The sequence below is a fragment of the Colius striatus genome, chromosome 10 (genome assembly GCF_028858725.1).
Source record: "Colius striatus isolate bColStr4 chromosome 10, bColStr4.1.hap1, whole genome shotgun sequence".
Taxonomy (NCBI): Eukaryota; Metazoa; Chordata; class Aves; order Coliiformes; family Coliidae; genus Colius; species Colius striatus.
Window position 1 is genome coordinate 3,463,119 of NC_084768.1, and position 9,483 is coordinate 3,472,601.

Below are 9,483 nucleotides of genomic sequence, written 5' to 3' on the forward strand. Positions count from 1 at the left end.
AGAGCAGGTGCTCTGTCTCTGAGAAAACAGGTAACCTGGAGCACACAGCATTTCTATAACCCTCAGAGTGTACCCTCAGCAAGTTCCCTGCTGGCACCAAACTGGGAGCACTGGCTGATTCCCCAGAGGCTGTGCTGCCATTCAGCAGGATCTCGACCGGCTGGAGAGTTGGGCAGAGAGGAACCTCCTGAGGTTCAACAAGGACAAGGGCAGAGTCCTGCAGCTGGGAAGGAACAACCCCCTGCACCAGGACAGGCTGGGGGTGACCTGCTGGAGAGCAGCTCTGCAGAGAGAGACCTGGGAGTCCTGATTAATAATAAACTAAATATGAGCCAGCAACGTGCCCTCATGGGCAAGAAGCCAATGGCAGCCTGGGGGCATCAAGAGTGTGGGCAGCAGGTCAAGGGAGGTTCTTCTCCCTCTCTACTCTGCCCTGGTGAGGCCTCATCTGGAGTCCTGTGTCCAGTTCTGGGCTCCTCAGCTCAAGAGGGACAGGGAACTGCTGGAGAGAGGCCAGCACAGGGCCACCAAGATGATCAGGGGACTGGAGTATCTTTCATACGAGGAAAGGCTGCGGGACCTGGGGCTGTTTAGTCTGGAGAAGAGGAGACTGAGGGGGGATCTTATTAACATTTACACATATCTAAAGGGTGGGTGTCAGGAGGTTGGGACATCCCTCTTTTCTATAGCAGCCAGCAACAGGACAAGGGGTGATGGGATGAAGCTGGAACACAAACAGTTCCACTTAAACATAAGAAAAAACTGTTTGAGTGTTTCAGTGAGGGAGCCCTGGCACAGGCTGCCCAGAGGGGTTGTGGAGGCTCCTTCTCTCAAATCCCACCTGGACATGTTCCTATGTGACCTGATCTAGGTGACCCTGCTTCTGCAGAGGGGTTGGGCTGGATGATCTCCAAAGGTCCCTTCCATCCCCCACCATTCTATGATTCTACAAAACAAACTCCAAATCTGGAGAAATGTGGAGTTTTCCCCATCACCATCAGGAGCTCAGTGCCTCAGTCTTTGCCTTCCTCCCATCATCCTGCTTAATCATGTGCGTTGTTGATTCAGCAGGACTGTGTGGCTGTTGGGAAAGGGTATGGGAAGAGAAAAATGAAAGGTGACAGTGATCTTAGAGACAGACAAAGGTGAGGTTCAGGCTGGTCTCTGTCATCCCGGGTTGCATTTAAATGGCACGGTCTACAGAGAGAGGATAATTGTTACAGTGCATTTGGATATTGTTAGCTGTGGGTTTCAAATGTACCGAGAGCATTTGGGTTGCAATAAAAAATCTGGTAAAAATAGCTGCTGTTTCTGGTTTATTCCATTAAGCCTATGGAGCTGGAAAGCAGTGTAGGCTTTTTCTCCCATCCCATGTCACTCTGCTCCTGCTCGCTTCCTCTGGACTGAAACACGCCATATTCTGTGCAATTGTTTTAAAAGGCTGTGGTTGCATTTCCTTTAACTTACCTCATTTAAAGGGGTGACAAGGTAAAAAATCTTGAGACTGAAAAGGAACTAAATAGACACACTGTTCCTCTAATGATTTTCAGATAAGACACCCACGGTGGGTTGTGAATTTTTCCTTTAATGAGGATGCAAATGCAACTGCAGAGGCCTGTCACATTTACATCCCAAATTAATTAGGCTTCATTAGCAATAAGCCTCTGGAAGCTGGAATTTCCAGAGTCCCCTGGAGCAGTGCATTTCAAAGCAGAATGCACCAAGGCTTTGGATGCTGGAGGGGAGGCAGCACGTGCTGTTTTGAGACGCTGTTGCTCTGCACCGGGTGGAAATTTCCCTAAAACCAACACGTGACTTTTTAAATCACTCTGGGAACGTGAAGCCAACGTGTTTGAGGAAACCACTTGCATCTGAAACCCACCAAATCAGCAGGCCACCCTGGGCACACACCAGAAACATCAGTATGGAGCCTCTCACGCTGTCTCCGCTGATCTGTGCCCACCTAGGCGGGCACAGCCCTTATCAGTGCCCTTCCACGGGAAAGGGATTGATGCATCTTCATCCACTTCCCCCAGAAGGGAAAGGGATTGATGCATCTTCATCCACTTCCCCCAGAAGGGAAAGGGATTGATGCATCTTCATCCACTTCCCCCAGAAGACTTCAGAGGGACAATTAAAGCCAGCAATGTGCAGATCTGTTAAAGACTTCACCTACTCCTCTACAAGCCCTTTCTCCAGGGCTCCTTGCTACCACCAGACCAAAGCTGTCTGTGCTGGTGCAGCCTTTGTCTGTATAGCCCTGGACACGTTTCCTCAAACCTTCCACCATGATCAGGTCCAAGTTGGACTCAGCAGCGAGGACAAGACTCACAGATGGTGTCTGCTCAGGTGGTGCAACATAATGGCATTAGGATGGAGTCAATGGCTCTGTTGTCCATCTACCAACACCTCAAACAGGAATCATTTGCATTCTCACAGACTTATTTTTAGGCAGAAGGAATCTGAAGCTTGTGCAAATGTTTAAACACATGTCTCTCTTGAATTATTCAGTGTACTTTGCCTGCTTCTGGAGTTAATTAAAATGGAGGGCAGTTGATAGTGAGCTCTCACGTTCACTGCAGGGAGGAGGCAGCAAACTGTGGCAGAAGGAGTGGTGCTAACATCTGCCCTCACCAGCCCTCCTGCACCACAAGCTGCCACACTGTAACTGCTGTGCTCCGTTGGCACGGTTGACCACCAGCAGCACAGCACCAAATCCTATCCAGTTTGCCTTAAGGAGATGGGTAAGGGTACAGCACTGGGGACTGACATGTCCTGAGCTACCTTTGAGGCTGTAGTACCTGACTTCAGAAGATCCAGGGATCCATCCCAATCAAGAGCTGTTTAGCCCCCTTGAGCAGCCACAAACTCTTTTTGTCCCTGTTTTCTGCTACGGTAGAATGAGGCTCTTTCCAATGTCAGGTGCACAGCTGTGTCTGTCACAAAAAACGAAACCCAAACAGACCAAGTGCAGCTCTCACCAATGGGGAACTTGAGATTGGGATCACAGCTTCACCTATGATCTGAGGTACAGGTCTGAGCCTTTGGAGTCAAGAGGGATTTTTCCCTCTGGCTCCAGCACCATTTGGTCCCAGAAAGCTTCTAACATGAGCCCAGAACGATCTGGTGTAACAGTTACTCCACATGCTACTCACATCCTACTCCTGTGAACTGTTACTAAGAGCAAATCAAGTACTAAGTTGCACAATCTTGACTTTATCATCTGCCTGAATACAGAAATGATAACAAGTAACTTAGACACTACACCACACTGAAACACTCAGTTCCTGAGGGGCATTTTTTGTTCCCAATCACACATCAATTTAAGTCACCAATCTCCCTTTGCGAAGCAAGCTAATGACACAACACATGGGCTTTAGAGATTATCCAACAAAGCAGGTCGTAGCCATCTCCAGAGAGTCAGAAACACTTTATGCTGAAAGGAGAAAACAATCATGTTCACCCAGCACTCCTGGGGACTGCTTTTCCCAGTAAAGGCACCTGATTCAATGCCATTAGTGTTCCTGCCCAGCATTTGCATGGAGTGGGAACAGACCCCTCAGCAGGGAATGGGAGGGAGACAGCAATGGCAGCACTCCCCCCGGAGCAGCAAGAGTGGTAACGCAGCTCCAGCACATCCCATTTTCCCCCTAAGAATGTGAAAATATGCCCACAGTTCAGCTGAGCGTATCTGTAATGAACAAATAATGGTGAATTCTCGTTAGGCTGATGAAATTTTGCAGGCAGGGTACTCTAAGTGAGCAGTTTTTGGAGCTGGCATGCCAAGAAGATTGCTCTGAAGGAAAAGCACGTCGCGTGGCCGAGCTGGTGATGTTTGTGATCACACAAACAGGCAGCACCAGGGTCTTCAGCAACTTGGGTTTTTCCATTCCACTTGGTCCAACATGGAATCATAGAGCCATTTCAGTTGGAAAAGACCTTTAATAAGCTCACTGAGTCCAAGCATTAAGCCCAACACTGCCAAGCCCACCACTCCCCCATGGCCCTAAAACACCCCCAGGCTCACATTCTGAAAATGCTTAACCTGCTCTAAATCTGCTATTTACACATATTGGGACATTACAGATCGAGAAGCCTGACTGCAAAGACGGTTCAAGAAGGCCTGGATTAAAGTTCAAGTGCTCTGCACCAGCCAGAAATGATTTGAACAAAGAGCAGTTAAAAGTCTGATTCGTACAGGGCACTGCTGGACCTCAAATCTCTGTTGGGAAGGGTTCTTTTTACTTTAGTAGAGCTAAAACAAGGCTTTTTGGTACTGACACTTGCCACTAATGGTAAGAGAAATTCAACTTTTTCCTTTAAAACAGAGCATTTTTGTGAAAGGCAACATCTCCACCTGGAAGTCTTTCATCCTGCTGTTGTCTGAAGCCAACAGCAGCTGGTCAGCTTGCTCAGAGCAGGATGGTTTGTGGCTGAGAGCCAGGAACAGAACAGTCCTTCTTGTCTGCAGCCTCACAGCCCCGAGGAGCCGTCGCAGGAGCAGAACTGCTGCTCTTCTCACGCGAAACGTGGGTGGGAAGGCGACGGCCTCCAGATGGGAAAAAGGGACTTTCCTGATGAAAAAGCCTGAGCACCAGCGGGTTAGAACAAATCCATCTGGAATGACAGCCGAGACGTGTCACAAGCAAACTGCCTTGCCTTGAGATCAAACCCACACGTAACAGAAAGCTTCATCAGCACAGGGATGGCCCTCAGAGACCGTATTTTCGAGCAGAAAGTGATGTGAGGTATTGCTGGATGCACGTTGTTTACATCTTGCCTTAACACAGTTTGTGGGAGGAAGTGCCTCGCTGCCAAAAGAGACTTGATAGTGGCATTGTTTGTGTGTAGCAATATTTAGCCAGAGCAGACCCACTAGTATTTATAAGTTGTCCATCCCATTGCAGTATCAGTAGGAAGTTACAGGAAAGAGAGGTTGCCTCTCTATCTGCTGAGCTAGAGAGGGAGATAAAGGCTCCCAGCAAATCTGATGGGAGAGGTGTTGTTTTCAGGCACAGATAGTGTTTCAGTTCCTGTCCCAAGCCAGAGCTCGAAGCTGTACTTCTTGTAACAGGAAATGAGAATCACAATCTGAAGCCAGAGGCACATGTCATCTCAACAGGCTCTTTGCTCTCTCTCCCCAGCACTCGACGTGTGCTGCAGTACACGGTGAGCAGCCCTGCTGCACGTCCCACTGAACCACACGGGTTGGTCATTAACCCTCCACTCTGACCCAAGGCTCGGTAGTGAGGAACCTTATTCCTTGGACTTGGCCCACAACACTTGCCTCTGAGTTTTTATCTTATTCCCCCGTGGGAAGGTCAAGAACTTTTCAGTTTCTAGTACAAGTCGGCACTCCAACTGTGCACCCCAACTGTGCTCGTCACTGAGCACCCAGAACCAGCCCTGGAAGGACCTGGCTGAAGGCCATGCTACCTCCAGCTCCCAGCTGCACCGTCACCTGTCTTTCTCCCAGGAACGAGGCTACATGTTCCCTGAGAACCTGTTGGCTCCTAAACAACAGAAAGAGCTAAAAAGAGATGAAATCTAGCCCCAGCCAGCCTGCAAGCCTACAAACGCTCTCACCCCTGTGAGCCCACAGCTCCTCCTCTCTCCTTCATCCACTACCCCAAACCAGAGCGTGGCAGGACATGTGAAGGAAGAGGAGGCCAGGGATGGCTGCACTGCAGGAGATGACTGCCTCTTCTCTTCAGGATGACCATATTCCTGCCCAGGTCGAGGGGGTCCCTTGCAGCCTTCAGAAAGAGGCAGAAAGGAAGCTGATGGTTGACTCTGCTCAGATTTTAATCTATCTAGAACTTAAAACTCTTGGTAGCAGGATGTCCTTTTTATCATTTGCTGAGTTTTTAGTACAACAGAGTCCTCCCCCAGAAACACACTCAAGCTGCTATCGTTACAGCAGTACTAATTTCCCCTGTTTAAATGACGCACACTGCCAAAATGTTCCATCACAGCTGCACAGCCCCGACCCCGTCTGGGCCCACAGACACAGCCAGCAGCACAGTCTGGCACCAGTGCCTTCCACTAAAGAAGAGCAGAGAGAAAAAAAACCAACACAAACTATCTAATTGCCATCTTGGAGCAGATTGCTGGTTGAGCTAATGCCTGGAGCAGCAAGCAGTAGCCAGGGCTGTGCAGAGAAGCACAGGGCAAAGCCCTGGACAATCATGAATCATCTATCCCAGAAGGAAGAGTTTTCTAAACAATGCTGGGTTAATGACCACTCTTCATGTTGGTATCAAGGATAAACTGTGACCTCTGCAAAGTGCTGCCTCAGCCTCAACAGCCTGAGGGCCAGGCACTTCCTCGGGGCGGGGGGAGGGGGGGGATCTGGGGAACAGGCACTGTACTAACACATCTGCAGGTCTCTGCTTGTTTGATGAAAACAAACAAAACCCCTGAACTCCAATTTCACATTCTCCTACGTAACATAGCCCACGGGGCCCCTCTGCTGCCATGTCCCAGCACTGCAGCCTGGGCTCACGCTGCTGCACCTTGCCTCCCCCACCCCAAGCCCCTGAGGCAGGGACAGATAAACCCACAGCCTTCCACCACCATTTCATGCACACAGCACTAAAGAAATAAAACACACACAGAACAGCTTTGGCCAAGGGCAGGTTCCCTGAAAACCCTCGTGCATTCTAGTTATTTTGATGACACTGCTACAGAAACTACTTGGGACTGGCGTGAGAGGCCCCAAGCAAACCCTGCGAGGAGTTGGGCCAGCTCCATCACCAACAACCCACTGCAATTGGCTGTGAAATAACCTGTCCCCCACCACCTATTTCCACATACTGAGACATACAGAAAACCAGTTAGGAGACAGGTGAGCCAAGATTGGGATCTCTTTACCAACAAGTACTACAGTGTGCCTAAAAAAGGAGCCTGCTTTCTGAACCGTCGCTGGACGTTTCCAAAGCACAGCATCTCTGGAAGATCTTTCAAGGCAAAACAGTCAGTGAACAGGCAAACTCTCAATTAAAAAGTACTGGAGAAAGCATAAACTTTATTTAAACAAAACATTAAGTGTTCTTAACCTTTGATTTTAGGTCCATTTAAAACGAGCACGCTCCGCTTCAGCGAGAGGCTGCTGTGCCAGTCAGTGCCCGGGGCCCTGCGAAGCTCAGATGGCTGCCATCCTTCAGTTATCACAGTACTGTACCTTTACAAGAGACAGCATCAGCACTGTGATAACTGAGCCAGGGCAGCCTGTCAGTCATTGTGGCCCCTCGGCAACACTGCCCGGCCCAGCGGGCACCTCCTCCGTCTCCTCCTCACATCCGCGTCTGGCAAACCCGGCATCACCCCCAGGAAGTGCCCAGCTGCCCGGCAGAAGGCTCAGCAGCATTTCACACAAGTGGCTTTGCATCTGAGGTTCCAGTCCAGAAAATTAGCCAGATAATTAGCATGACCTTAATGACCACGGTGGCTTCTGCAATGCAGCTCCAGTGTTTATAAGCAGCAGCTTCTTCCAGCCAAATCCAGCAGCGCTGGATTGAACAGAGAAAGGGTCACTAACCCCTCTACAGATAACACTAGGGAGATTGGGGGCAACCCTCTCTCCCCCTTAAAATTCCCACGAGCTAGGCAGCAGCACTTGGTTTATGCTACTCAAGTATTGAATGTCATGAACCAGACAGGCAGTGGGTACGATGGCAGAGGGCCGGGTAAGGTGACGGAGCGACGCCGAGGAGCGGGGTCACCGATCGTGCAAGCACCAGGGCAGCGCCGTGCCCACGCCACGCTGCTCTCGCCAGTAAATGCTACAGGGCTGCAAACACACTCCCCTGGGCTTCTTTGGGCTTTGTCACAGGCACCTCTGGAGCCTGCACTGGGAGCAGTGCCCAGCGCTAGGCAGCCAGCTCTGCCCCCAACCCCCTGCGGCTGGGGCGAGGGGAAGGAAGGGGGCCCTAAATGCTTGAGGTGCTCCCAGGAGGCTGACAGCGTTTTCAGGTCATAGGAGCCACACACAACATTGTGAAGTAAACAATTCTGCTGCCAAGTAGTTAAACTATAAGCTCACATCAACCTCACCCCCTCTTTTTCCCCCCCCCTCCTCCTCTTCCCTGAAAACAGGCATCGCTGAAGAGATGGAGGAGCTGCTTCTAAACACACTCCCTCTCTGGTTCAGGGCATCAAACACATCGAGTTCTCAGACGACTTTAGGACATGCAACAGTTTTACACAGTGAAAGTAAAGGTGTTACAAAAAAGCTCATTTAGGATGCTGATGGACTTCACCATCACCATGGCACAAGCTTGCTCTGCTGTTTCCACCAGGAGGGAGCAGAAACTCCCCAAACTGGCCTTAACACTCTCCAACAACTCACCTGGAGAAGAGCACGTCCCGAGATGCCACGGAGACTGCTTTTAAAAGCGAGAAATACGTAACGCTCGGCTGGATCCAGCTATCGAAACGGTGCCTTGACAAGTTGTTAACTCAAGAGGGCAACGGAGAGGCAAACACGAAAGATCCGAGGAGAAGCACGCAGTGGAAAAAAAATATTTGTACGTTTTTAAACAAACCAGGAACATACATTACATAAAAAAAGGGGACAGTCAACAGATTACACAATGCTGACGTTCAGATGGCACGCAGGACTCCAACGCACATCCCCAAAACCTGCCAGTTCAACCACTGCCTGTGGATTAATCATTAGAGAGTCAGCTGTTGCTAGAAAAAATTCAAACTTGGTAAAAAAAAAACCCCACTAATCGATCCTGTCCATGCAACCATGGCTCCTGTAAAGGAAGCTGCACAGCTCATGAAACCTTTGCTCTTGCATTGATGTCTTTGTGTCATTCCAGTATAAAAATGCTACTGATTTCAGAAGGCTGGCATCAATCTGGGACTGGGGGGATCCTGATTTCACAGGCTGAAGTGAGAAGAAGCGCTATTTAATGGCCTCAAGCGTGCCTCAGCTGCAGTTTCAGGATTCTCCCCTGTGCTCCAGCAGTTACCATCATGCTAAGTAAAAAGTGAAGATGCACAGCCACAAAGGTGAAGGATCCCTCCCCAGCACAACACCTGGGTTACACACACATACTCTAAGGGCTGGTGCCATCTTCTGTGGAGAGGATCTAGCTCTACAGTTTGTGTCCAGCAGGCACATGCTGATTTTTACATTGTTTCACTCAGACTAAAGACAGACCAGACACAAAAAGCCCAAAGAGGTTCCTCGTTATTACCTGCAGAGCCGCCTGTTTAAGCAAGACTCAGGTTAGTTTTGGAGTCTAGCAGACATTTGTTGTTCCTGTTACTTGCTAAGGCTTTGAATATTTCCCTAGGCTTTTGAAAGAACTGCTTTCCAGAGTCTGCTGCCAGCTGTTGTTTTTGAAAGCCTTTTTAAGTTTGGCTGGTTTTTAAACTCCAGTTCCACCTCCTGCCCCTTTGGGGCTGCCCATTTCATGCACATTTTCACCCGCCTCGTGTGACCCAGAGCTCCTTTAGCACCACACCGAC